The 12,800-nt window shown below is 36.1% G+C and overlaps 1 protein-coding gene across 2 annotated transcripts in view; it reads right to left on the bottom strand.

Annotated features, from left to right (window-relative positions):
• LOC139120345 (protein mono-ADP-ribosyltransferase PARP14-like) overlaps positions 1-12,800 on the bottom strand; it is a 259,128-nt gene that overhangs the window by 63,490 nt on the left and 182,838 nt on the right. The window contains exons 3-4 of one of the 2 annotated variants that reach the window (XM_070684683.1): positions 4,872-5,036; positions 364-452 (exon numbers count right to left, since the gene is read on the bottom strand). The exons of the other annotated variant lie outside the window; for it this stretch is intronic. The gene's annotated coding sequence lies outside the window, so the exon portion shown is untranslated. The remainder of the gene's footprint in view (positions 1-363; positions 453-4,871; positions 5,037-12,800) is intronic. 2 annotated transcript variants of the gene reach the window in all.

Genomic DNA, 12,800 nt, shown 5'->3' with positions numbered 1-12,800 from the left:
ATCACAATTTTATTTCGATTGCTTGATTGCATCTTTCAAACACTACTTAAAACTTGTTTTAAGAGAAATTGTCATAGAGTCTATTTGTGATCTGTAATTATTTACTTTTGTTCAGAGCACTAAGACGTAGTGTAGTGCGCTTCTAAGAAATAATAATAATAATAATATGAGTCATTTATATTCTGAGCTCTAACAATTTAAACAATTTTTGTATAGCCAAATTAAACTTCCAAATCAACAACTACAATCAGCATTGTACACTGCTAACATAGAGGCTTAATGTGGATGCTGATCCATTCTGAATACTGTACTGAAATATTGACCCACTTAATAAGTGAAAAGGAGGGACTTTAAAGTAAGTACCTTTTTTATTCTCAGGAGACACAATTGTTGCACAGTCAATGTTGAACCTTCCCAGTTATGGTCTTTTTTGCTGAGAACACGTTCTGCCACTGAAGGTAAAAAGGAACAAATAGGTTGTAAGCTGATGCAACTCGACTTGTTTGATAATGATAATTTTAACATTATGATAATGACCTGTATACCATGTGCCAAAAGGCATTTATTAGAAACATGGTATGGAGATGAAATATATGGAGGGTGTATATATTTGTGTATGCTATACATAAACTTAATGTTTCAAGGTTCTCCAGAGGGGGGTTTGAGGGGTGGGTCACCCCTCTGTTTTTGGAGCATTCTATTCATATGTTAATTACAATACAAAAGATAAATTTTCACAACAAAAGATATACCAATTATGCACAATTTTGTAAATTGGCCACCCATCTGTTTTTCTACGCTGTGGAGAACATCATCATGCATATAATGTTTGAGGTGAACACATGTCACTCATCAATGTTGTACTTGTTCAGCTTTAGCTTTATGGCCTACATACAGTGGGCCACTTATAAATATGCAAATGAACTATTTATGACCTGTCTTTCATCAAATTTTGAGCATTGCCTACACTAGGTGGCCTCAATTTAATTGCCAAGTCTTTCTTTCCTTTGTTTTTGAAATGATCCATATTTCAATGATACCTGTTTAAACTTTTGAAGTATAACCATTCAGTGTTTAGCCTAATTACAAATTCATTAAATATGCAAATTAGCTTATAGTCTGTAAGATATGCCCACCAAATATTTAGCATAGCAAGACCATAGAACAGTTTGAGTACTTGCATCATAGTTATTTTGATACAGTAATTCTTGAGATATAGCCTAATGCACAAATTCATTCATTATGCCAATGACTGTTACTTAGGATTTGGCCGAGTGGTTTTCTCTGTGGCTTTCTCCGCCAGATTAGGTACCGTACGTTGTGAGTTCGAACTCGATTGAAAACTAGCCGTATTATGCAGACCAAAAACACAAATCTGATCAGATCTAGTTCATTCCATATTGATGCTATGTACTAAATTAAATTGCATGATATTCTGACCAATGGTTATTAAGCTATGACTGGTACAAAATCTGTCTGCAGACAGATGGACAGACAGACAGACACTGTACAGACATAGAAAACCGTTTGGCCCTCTGGCCAATGGTGTCCAACAGACCTCAGTGAAAACTGTTATATATACCATATCTATATTGTCTAGAGAGTGGAGGGATTATGTAGATTGGAGGTCTTTTAAAATTAAAAGATCGCAGAACTGGGGTCCAAGAAACAAACATGTTTGATTGATAGCGCACTTTGCAATCTTTATGCTCAGAAAATGACTTTGTATTATTATAGAAATAACTGACGACACACTAACCATTAACGTTTATTTATGGACAAGGGCGAGAGGAAAGCCAAAATTTAACTGGCGAGGCTTGCTGAGCCCGTTATTTTGGCTTTCCTCTCGCCCCCGCCCATAAATAAATGTTAGTGGTCAGCGTGGAGTCTGTTATTTCAATTACATTACCAACGAACCCGAAAAAACCATCAAATTTACAAAAATTTCTCGTGCGAACAACAACGGGGTCCCAGAACCTGTCAGTGAGTAGTGCGTGCACTGTGAAAATTTTGCATATCAGGAGATGTTTTTGAAAAAAAGCGTCTAAACTTGGCCCACAAGTGCTCCATTTTATTTTGTGGTTGATTATATCTTTGTACAAATCACAATTTTCGTTTTAGCCATAAAGTTACTAAGTTTACGATATTATTCATATTCACGGGCATGAAAACAGACCATTATTGTGTATCAGCTCGACCAATTTAAACGCAATGAACAGTGCATGGTAATATAATATACATTGTCTTATCCGCAGAGTAAAGTCTACTTGAAACGGAAAAAAAAACAGAATGAACTGAGTTTAAATGATTATTTTTGTTTTTTCAATTAAAGATTTAAATGCACTCAATAGAATGTTAATGCTCATGGCAAGATCTAACAACCCTTTGATTTCAAGTGGCAGCTCATGGCACTGAATGCAAATCAAGTACAGCCTTGAAGCCAGCAATGATCTGGATAGTTTGACTAAAACATGAGACTAAATAATACTCTTTGATTCTAATTAAGCAATGTATTTAATGTGTCACTGCAAAAACAGTTGCAGCCAAGCGATTCTTACAGGAACATCCATAGCAAACCAACAATTTAATGGATTTAAGCAGAAGTAGACAAATTGTTGAATTTAAGAGGTGTCTAGAGTATAGGGATTATGTAGATGGGAGGTCTTTAAATTAAAAGATCGCAGAACTAGGGTCCAAGAAACAAAACATGTTTGATTGATAGAGCAAGACGATATTGATTGAAGAATTGATATTTTGTACTTCTTAATAATACTATCTGCAAAATATCACAAATATATTTATCCCACATGAGCAAATAAGGATGGTGTATCAGACATAGCTATGAAGAAAATAGCATCTTAGCTTGAATATTGTGCAATGTAACTCAACAATGCTAGTTAATCACAATTCATTAAATAGGTATGCATATTTACCTTCAGAATTGTCAAATGTAATCATAGGGTCTTCAGTCCCTGATGATGATGTTAATGATGATTGAATATTTAAAAATGAAGAAAAATAAAACTATATTTGTACTCAGTAAATTTGTTATTATTGTTGTTGTTGTTGATCGTATTTGCAGAAAAGAACAAAGTATGCGCTGTAAAATTCAATACAGCCTAACTATAGTTAGGCTGTATTGAATTTTGCACAGAATAGTTAGGCTGTATTGAATTTTGCAGCGCATACTTTGTTCTTTTCTGCAAATACTATCAGGAACAACAATAATAGTAACACAACAACAAATTTACTGAGTACAAATATATTTTATATTTTTCATTTTTAAATATTTATTATCTTATAGCTTTGTCAATACCAGTGAATTTTGTTACGTCATACCTAAACATTATTACTCATTATGTATTCCATTATTCAGCATTGCGGCCCCACAGCGAGCAAGTTTTGTTTTGGAAAACGAAAAAAGGACTGCGCATTTAAAAGGAGGGAAAGTATCGGAAAAACCATGTAATACTCAAAACCATAAATCTTGATAATGGTGCACAATAATGTTTACTGAACGATTTATCGCATTTTTTGAGTCCTCACGCACGCATTTGTCGTTTGTCTGGCTGGCGCTCAGCATGCAGTTCCCGTCCGATACGCTGATTGTACTACCACGTTTGTTGACAACATGGTTCGCTTCATTGCCGTATACTAAGGTCCCTCCACAACCGTAGTAAAACAGAACTCAGTACGTTTGCAAACTCCTAGACGATACTGGGACGTTTGACACATGGCATATTATGTATGTCAGAGGCCATGTAAACGATGCTAGCATGAAAGCTAGGCTACTCGAACCAGCCGTAAACGACCAACATTAACGGCAGCTTGCTGTCATCAACCTTGACCGGAATTGTCTACGGATATACTACGGAGCCATTCAAAGTCTCGGTCCAAGGTCAGCTACTACCAACAATCATGACGACCGTTGACTCTCCGTTGATCTAACATCTCCGCCACCTAATTCTGATGCACTGACTGTAAACGGAGACAACTTTCATTCATCGTTTTTTTCTCCATGTCTGTGATTTTACCTTGCCTTGTTCTCGATATCGCGACGGTACCGAAACTTTCAAGTATGTTTGTCAACTGTACCTTTCAAGCACCCGTTTACGTTAGTTCTGTTGTTCGCCGAAATAAATAGCTCTTCTCAAGAAGCCATCGAAAATTAAATTTATAGACACAATTATCATTGAAATATAAACATTTGAATAACAATGTTGAACTCTGTTGACATCGTTTGCAATGAATGCTGTACGACTAGCGACATAATAATGATCGTATTGATCAGCTGATACCATATGGCATGCAGCTCGCTGATCATGCTGCGATGCATGAACATTCTGTTTTCTTCATCTCTGGTATTTCACCGTGTCAGCTTTTTGAATGGCATGATATTTAAAGGTGATGTTTCAAGTTTGATATAGACGGTAGGGATGCAGTTACATTTCATTTCCTTCGAAAATACATTGTTTTTCTATTCAAAATGAACCGTGAAAGTGCTGGTCATTTTTTGTGCTGAACGCGTGTTCAGTGCAGTGCACTGTGCAGTGTTGTGGAGTGCATGTAATATGTACAGAGTCAGGGCCGATCATGCTGGACGACGCTCACTGGCTTCAAACTCAGTTTAAATTTCTTTTTATTCGTTTTCGATCTACAACTACAAATTCACTGGCATTGCCAAAACTATAAAATAATAGCAATAATGCCCCCATCCCGGCCCATAATGGACTCAAGCAAACTTTGCACTCCATAATGTACTCGGCTTTGCCTCGTACATTATGTCGTGCAAAGTTTGCTTTCGTCCATTATGGGCCGGGAGGGGGTGCATTATTGAATAATCATCATCATCATCATCGGAGACTGAGGACCCTTTGATGTAATCACAAATGTTCCATCATCTATCATTTTAGACTGTAACACTGGACCTCCACCAGATTTCTTCAGGCTCCCAAAATAAAGTTCCAATGTTTCTATAGATGTGCCTCTCTTGAAACCCATGACTTGAAGTTTACAGTGGTCAACATGAACAGCACCTGAATATATTTATTTTTGTATGTAATAAGTACTTAGATAAAATTCCCTAATTTTTCTTCGTTCAGCTCGGAAAATACTCGTGACATAATGACCATGTCACCACTCCCCTTTGACTCGTGGTGATACAGTCATTATGTCACTCGTATTTCCTTCTCTCAGTGAACGAAGAACAACCTACAATTGCCTACACAGAAAGGCAACTCAATATTACAGTATCAAACTGTCTACATCTTGTGAAAACAACAACATAGCAGTGAAAATTGCAATTGTCACCAGGAAAAAGTCTAATCACAAATGAAAGGATAATTGCTTCAAACAAAAGAAACTGCATGTTTAGAGGATGAAAACATGGTTGTGAATGAAAATAAACAATGGCGGACGTGAGTGAGACTATTCCATTTAGGCGACATGGGTGAGCAGGGTCAAAGAATCAAGAAAGTACTGGAGAAATGTGTCATTTTCCTTATGATGCTGTCAAGGGAACTCCAGTTTCCCGTAAATGTTGTTTTAACATCTTTAATAGTTTCTTTATTATCTAAAAGTAGTTTTACCAAGTATAATGACCAAATATACTTTCCTAACCTTTCTGTCTTTGAGTTACACTAGGGTAGGGGCTTATACACGGATGTAATGCATTTTCAAAAATCCTCTGAAATCAGTAGGGGCTTATAGACGGACAGGAGCTTATACTCGGACGAGTACGGTATTTGGGAATAATATCTATAGTAAATACTTAGTAAATAGATATTTACTGCAACATATGCAAATATATCCATCCAGCCAAACACAGACTCCACAATGGCATCTCCCACCACTGTACAAGGAGCTCTAGATCTGTTTTAACAACCTGCTGTAAATCTTGCTTCATGCAAGGCGGTACAAGCAAGATTTGTAACACCATGCTTCAAGGAAAAGGTCCCAAAAACCCCACCACTAGTTCCTAGTTCTTTATACAATATTTATAGCAAAAAAGTTGGTGCATGAGTGGGAAAGCATATCTGAATACAGTTCACTTCATTATACAGATGGTCAAAATGAAACAATATATAGGGGACAATTCATAAAGAAAGAAACAGCCAAAGTCTTTATTTAACAATTATGCACAAACACCATGAATAATGAAGCAATCAAACGTGTTGCTAAAATAAATGGGTATATGTAGGAGTACCAGTATTTCTACTGAAACACACTATGTCATTCCATAAAATAAACCACCAACAGGATACATTTAATCTATTTAGAAAAGTTCACAGAACAACATAAATGTAACGGTCAATGTGTGACAGCCAGAAGCCAGTCTGTCCCTTTATTTTAAAAAACATGTCTGAGATCAGTCCTGGATAGCAAAAAAACTTGGTCTGGCACCGGTCCCAGATGGCCAAAAAACATTGTCTGGGACTGGTCCCAGATGGCTGAAAACCCCAATCTGGGAGCGGTCCCAGAGTGCATTTTCGGTAAACTGGTATACCAACTATGAGATAAAATAGATGCATCAAAAACCTGGCCTAATGGTAATCTGCGAAATGGCAAAATGAGGAAATGGCGAAATCACGATTTTTTCCAAATAGAAAAATGAAGAAATAAAGAAATTACACACAGAGAAATTACCTGCCACCTAGAGTATGCTTTATAATCGTCTCCTACTCATACTAGTACAACATTACCTGAAAAGGCCATGTTGCACATCGCTGAAATTGGCCTCGGAATCAGAATCAGTTTCGAGTAACTGAACAAACAGTTGGCATATGTTTTTTCCAAACTGACCAAGTCATTTTCTGTCACATGAAAAGTATTTGGACCACAACAACTTTATTATTGGCATGTGTTTTGCAGTATAAAGATAATGGCTGTATTTTAGCATTAACGTGTCTTTTTTTAATATAAGCATTTTCTGCAACCACTAGGGGGCGCTGTTATAACATTCGGCGAAATGGCGATTTTTTTTTGTTGTAGCAAAAGGGAGAAATAAAGAAATTAAACCATGAAAATAGAGAAAGAGAGAGATTGAGTAACGGAAATAAACCCTGAAAATATAGAGAGTAACTGGCCGATTTGGTGTCATCCAGGTCACAACTTGGTCACATTTTTCTACCCTGTGTCAGTCAAAAAAAAAAGAGTAGAAAAGGCACTGATTTGCAATGATACCATCATCGGTTTAGTTTATTTGTTTGGCCGCCGTTTTATCACATACTCCTGCCAAACTACGTGTACGCGTGCACGCTTACGCAAAACATTTTTATCTTGGTACAAGAGATCTAAGGGACGAACCTTTAGATATTGGGAGGGGGTGGTCAGAAACGGAAAAAAATTCAGAACAGAAAGTTTTGGGGGAAATTCTTCACACTACATTGCAAAATAAACAAAATATTTAGAACACAATTGAGTAAAATAAATCTGCAAGACTCAGAAAAATAATTTGCACATCTATTCTCATTTGAAAAAAATTAAAATTTGAAATTTTCAGTTGTACAAAAATGTTTTTTTTCACAATTCGATCATGACCAACCCCTCCCAAGATCTAATGGTCTGTCCCTAAGCCTCAAGGTATACGTGGTTTTGTGCGCTGTCAACGTCTGGGTCGCAATCATGCGATTTGGCCGAATTTATCATACTTTCAGTGCTAAACTTTGATGTTCAGAATCAAAACATGTGCAGATTCACTGGATTTGACTTTATTCAGATGAAACTCAGCAGATTTTCTTATAAATTTCCAACCTGCACGGCATACACATAGGTTTTGGAATCCATCGTGCAGATTGCAGTGTGCAACCGGTATTTTGGCTTAACATCGTTATAAAGCATACTCTAGGTGGCAGGTAATTTCTCTACGTGTAGTATCTTTATTTTGCATTTTGCATTTTGAAAGAAATCGTCATTTCGCCATTTCGCTATTTTGCAGAGCACCATTAGCCAAAAACCTGGGCTTTAAATTGCCTTTCAAATAGCTTCAGTTATGATCCTTGACTTTCACAGACATAACAGCTGTGCGTCGACCCTGGTTGTTCTGCCCTGGCGTGCAAAAGCACTGTCAACAATTAAATCGGTATTTCTCATACAATACAGCTAGTTTTCAATTCAATGTATCATCAAACCTATGTGAGCGATCCATATGCCTTTTGCAACTTGAAAGTGATTACACCAAGAATAATACAAGTAAAATTTCTGTTCAATCATTGTGTTGGTTCTGGAGAGATTTTTAAAGATTAAATTGTTATTTCTCAAAAATCAAATTTGGCGGCCAAGGTCATGTGACTGCACGTGATTTTATTTGCAAATATCAATGACCTAAAATCATGCTTGCAATACACCAAGCGGTTGCCATGTTTGAAAGTACTTGCAGTGATGATTGTACAAATTTTGAGCTTAAATGGTCTTTTGGTTCTTATAAAGAAGAATTTTTAATATCATCTCATGGTTATTATAGGTTTTTGTGAAATCCAATATGGCCACCAAATCACGTGACCGATCCATATGCCTTTCACAAACTTGACAATACTCATACAAAGGGTGATATGAATAGAATTTCAGTTCAAATGGTGGGATGGTTCTGGAGAAGATTTTTGAATATTATTAAAAGGTTTTCGCAAAAACCAATATGGCCTACAACCACGTGACCGATTGAAATGTTTTCCCAACACCAAGGATAATATGAGTCAAATTTCAGTTCAAACGGTGCATTGGTTCTTGAGAAGAAGATTTTTAAAGATTAAATTGGTATTTTTTGAAAATCCAATATGGCGATCAAACCACGTGACCGATCCATATGCCTTTCGCAAACTTGAACGTACTTACTTTAATGATAATATGTGCAAAATTTCAGTTCAGATGGTGCGATGGTTCTTGAGAAGAAGGTTTTTGAATATTTTTCACTGGTAATCGTAGGTGAGGGAGCTAAAGACCCCCTATAAAGATTGAAGATCACATCACACTGTTGATAGGATGCCGCAATTTGAATATTCAAAATCACACAATTGAGGGCGCCTGATTAACAACAATGAACAGTGTCACTCAACATAATTAACATTTTCCCGGTAGTATCAGCTATCATAAAAATTCGAGATTGAGAGGTGTTATACCAAATAACTTAAAATTTCTTAGACTGTTTGTCTTTGTTCAATTTGGCACGTTTTTTAAGAAACAGAATATTTTGTGGACAGGCAATTTTTTGACTGGGACAGGTACTTTTTATTTTTATTTGTCCAGTGGACAGGTGGTTGAAAAAAGTATTACATTAGCATTCACCTACTAAATGTTATTTCATCATTCTTGAATGCATAATTGTCAAAACAGTTTATAATCCTACAATGCAGACAAAATCTGCTGCAGACACTGATCTGACTGATATCTAACTGTGGTGTATTTAGCATTTAGTAGTGTGAAATTAATTAAGGGCTCATTTGCATATTTAATCAAGTATGTATTTAGGTATATAACTCTGAAATTACGGCACCCAATTCAGTGAAATCTGGTACAGATATTGATATTGCATATTACAGATATTGCATATTAATGAACTTTGTAATTAGTGATATTACTCCAATTACAGCAATAAATTTCATGAAACGTGTTAATGTTGATATGATGGATATCTAAGTGTCCCACTAAGCATTAAGCAGTGTCAAGTTAATTAACACTCATTTGCATATTAAACAAGCGACCTAGCGGCCGATATAGCTCCGCTGTGTTTATGTAGAGAATAACTATTTTTGACACATGTTGATGAAGAAGGTGGAAATCTTTGATAGCTCAATGCAGTGGCCAGAAAAAAGTGGCTAAAATAGCTGCAAAAATACACAATTGAAGATTTCATCATACTTTAAATACATCACATTGGATCATCCCTAAGAACATGTCAACCAAAGCTATCTGATGAGTAGTTTTTTGAGAATAAAATTTTCTGACCAAAAATGGCAACAATTGCCCCCAAAAATAAAAATTGCAGATTTCATCATAATTTCAAAAGATCAAATTCAGTTCATCTATAGAAACCCATATACCAAATTTCAAAGCTATCAGATCAGTACTTTTTGAGAAAGACATTTTTTGACCAAATATGGCAAAATTGCCCCAAAATACAAAATACAGTTTCATCAGAATTCAATATATATTACTTTGATCATCTATAGCAACCTGTATACCGAATTTCAAAACTATCAGACCAGTGTTTTTTGAGAAATACATTTTTGACCACAAATGGCAAAAATTGCCTTAAAAATTCAAATTTGCATATTTCTGCACAATTAAAATAAATCTGAAATAGATCATCCCTAGGGACATATGTACCAAATATCAAAGCTATCTGACTGGTAGTTTTGAAGCAGAAGATTTTTAAAGATTTTGTTACCAAAATGACAAAAATTGCCTTAAAAATACAAATATGCAAATTTCACCACAATTTGAACAAATCTGACTGAAGTCACCCTAAGTAAACTGCATATCAAATTTCAAAGCAATCAGACAAGCGCTTTCAGAGAAGAAGATTTTTTACCTAAAACACCAAAAATGTCTCCAAAAATACAAATATGCAAATTTCACCTCGATTTGAATAAGCTTAAGTGAGGTCACCCCAAGTGAACTGCATACAAAATTTCAAAGCAATTGGACTTGCGGTTTCAGAGGAGAAGGCAATTGTTGACGGACGACGGATGACGGATGACGATGGAAAATCAACTTATTTGATAAGCTCCACGTCGCTGACAGCGGATCTAATAAAGTTTTGTAATTAGTGATTAATGAGGCACTCCCACTTGGTAATTTTTTGAAACACATTTTTTTAATGCCAACGGTCGATATTTGACCTGGCGACTGTGAGCGGATCGCGAGATATCGATAAAAACATGTCCTCAAAAAAGTAAAAGTTTGAATTCCGGTGGCCCACCTGAATTCAGCTTCCGAACATAGAACGTTCGGCACTGGGGCCATTGTCAACTAAGCTATGGAGTACGAGTCTACGCTGACGCTGCTGTACGCCACAGCAGTACCACTCGCGTCGGTGAGCGGTCATGTCCCATGGGAGAAAGCCGAGTCCTACTGACTCGGCAAAAAAACACGAAAAACATAAGTTTGCTGATTCCACCAGAATTCGCATAGGTGACTAGCACAGATAGGTGCGGTTGATACATGCATAGTGGCCGCCGCGTGGTATGCGCACATACCATACGTGGCGGCCGCTATGTATCGAACCACGCGTAACTGTGTGGCAGACGACAAAATGTAGTCATCAGAGGCAACTAATATTTTACACGTAAAAACTGATATCTATGTGTATTGTTTAAAAATTTAATACAACTGATTGAGAATAATGAAAACGACAAAAACTAAGGAGAAGTTATAAAAAAGAATTACCAGAGGTAAAGGCATTGATAATGATGTATATAAAGTCATCGCAGTAGGAGGTAAATTAATTGCGTCATTCGAACGTTTTTGCACCCCTTAGAATATCGTCAATCAGCACAACAACACACTTTCGGAGGATTTCGGGTCATAACCAGAAACGATCGTAAAACTTCGGGATGTAAAAATACACTCGGGAAATGACATGTTTTTATCGATATCTCGCGATCCACGCGCAGTCGCCACGTCAAATATCGACCGTTGGCATTAAAAAAATGTGTTTCAAAATGTTACCAAGTGGGAGTGCCTCTTTAACCTGTGAGAGTACTGTGCAAAGTTGATAAAACCTGCTACATATAGTGATATAACAGATATCTGATTGTTCTGTGAAGCGTACTACTATTATGAACCTGTTGCAAAACACGTGAGCACATTCAGTTCACATTCGAGTTTATATTACATTGAAGAATAACTTGATGCAAAGAAATGAGCCAAAACAGACATGGTCATCGGAAGAGTTTTCCAGTTTCTGGTTATGTGCTGTCAAAGCACTAGCATTTTTAATTTTAACCTTTAAAATTCATCATTTTACTTATTACACATTGTCAATTTTTTTTTCTTGACATAACAATATTTGTTATCCTTCTTAATAACTTAAGAAGTATACAAAATAGTACAACCCGCCAATTTCCAAAATAGATTTGCCCACAAAATTCACTTTTGCAGGTTTCATCCCAATTTGTAACAAGCGACCTAGCGGCCGATATAGCTCCGCTGTGTTTATGTACAGAATAACTATTTTTGACACATGTTGATGAAGAAGGTGGAAATCTTTGATAGCTCAATGCAGTGGCCAGAAAAAAGTGGCTAAAATAGCTGCAAAAATACACAATTGAAGATTTCATCATACTTTGAATATATCACATCGGATCATCCCTAAGAACATGTCAACCAAAGCTATCTGATGAGTAGTTTTTTGAGAATAAAATTTTCTGACTAAAAATGGCAACAATTGCCCCCCAAAATAAAAATTGCAGATTTCATCATAATTTCAAAAGATCAAATTTAGTTCATCTATAGAAACCTGTATACCAAATTTCAAAGCTGTTAGACCAGTACTTTTTGAGAAACATATGTTTTGACCAACCAGATATGAACTGAAAATGCTCACGTGTTTCATTATATATTGCAGTTATGTGTAAATTTTAACCTTTGCCACATGTTTGCAACTTCATTGACAATATTATGATCAACGTAATGAACAATAATCACCGCCAATTAGGTCATGAAGTATACAAATATGTAATTAGCTGAAATAAAAATATCAAAGTTCTTTTACTGCTGTCATTGTATCACCACTTTATATAGCAAGTGTAATTACCGTTGGCCAAGTCCTTCAAGCCATATATGCCGAGCTGTGAAAGCTCATT

The sequence above is a fragment of the Ptychodera flava genome, chromosome 20 (assembly GCF_041260155.1).
Source record: "Ptychodera flava strain L36383 chromosome 20, AS_Pfla_20210202, whole genome shotgun sequence".
Taxonomy (NCBI): domain Eukaryota; kingdom Metazoa; phylum Hemichordata; class Enteropneusta; family Ptychoderidae; genus Ptychodera; species Ptychodera flava.
This window is presented reverse-complemented; position numbering and strand designations above follow the sequence as displayed.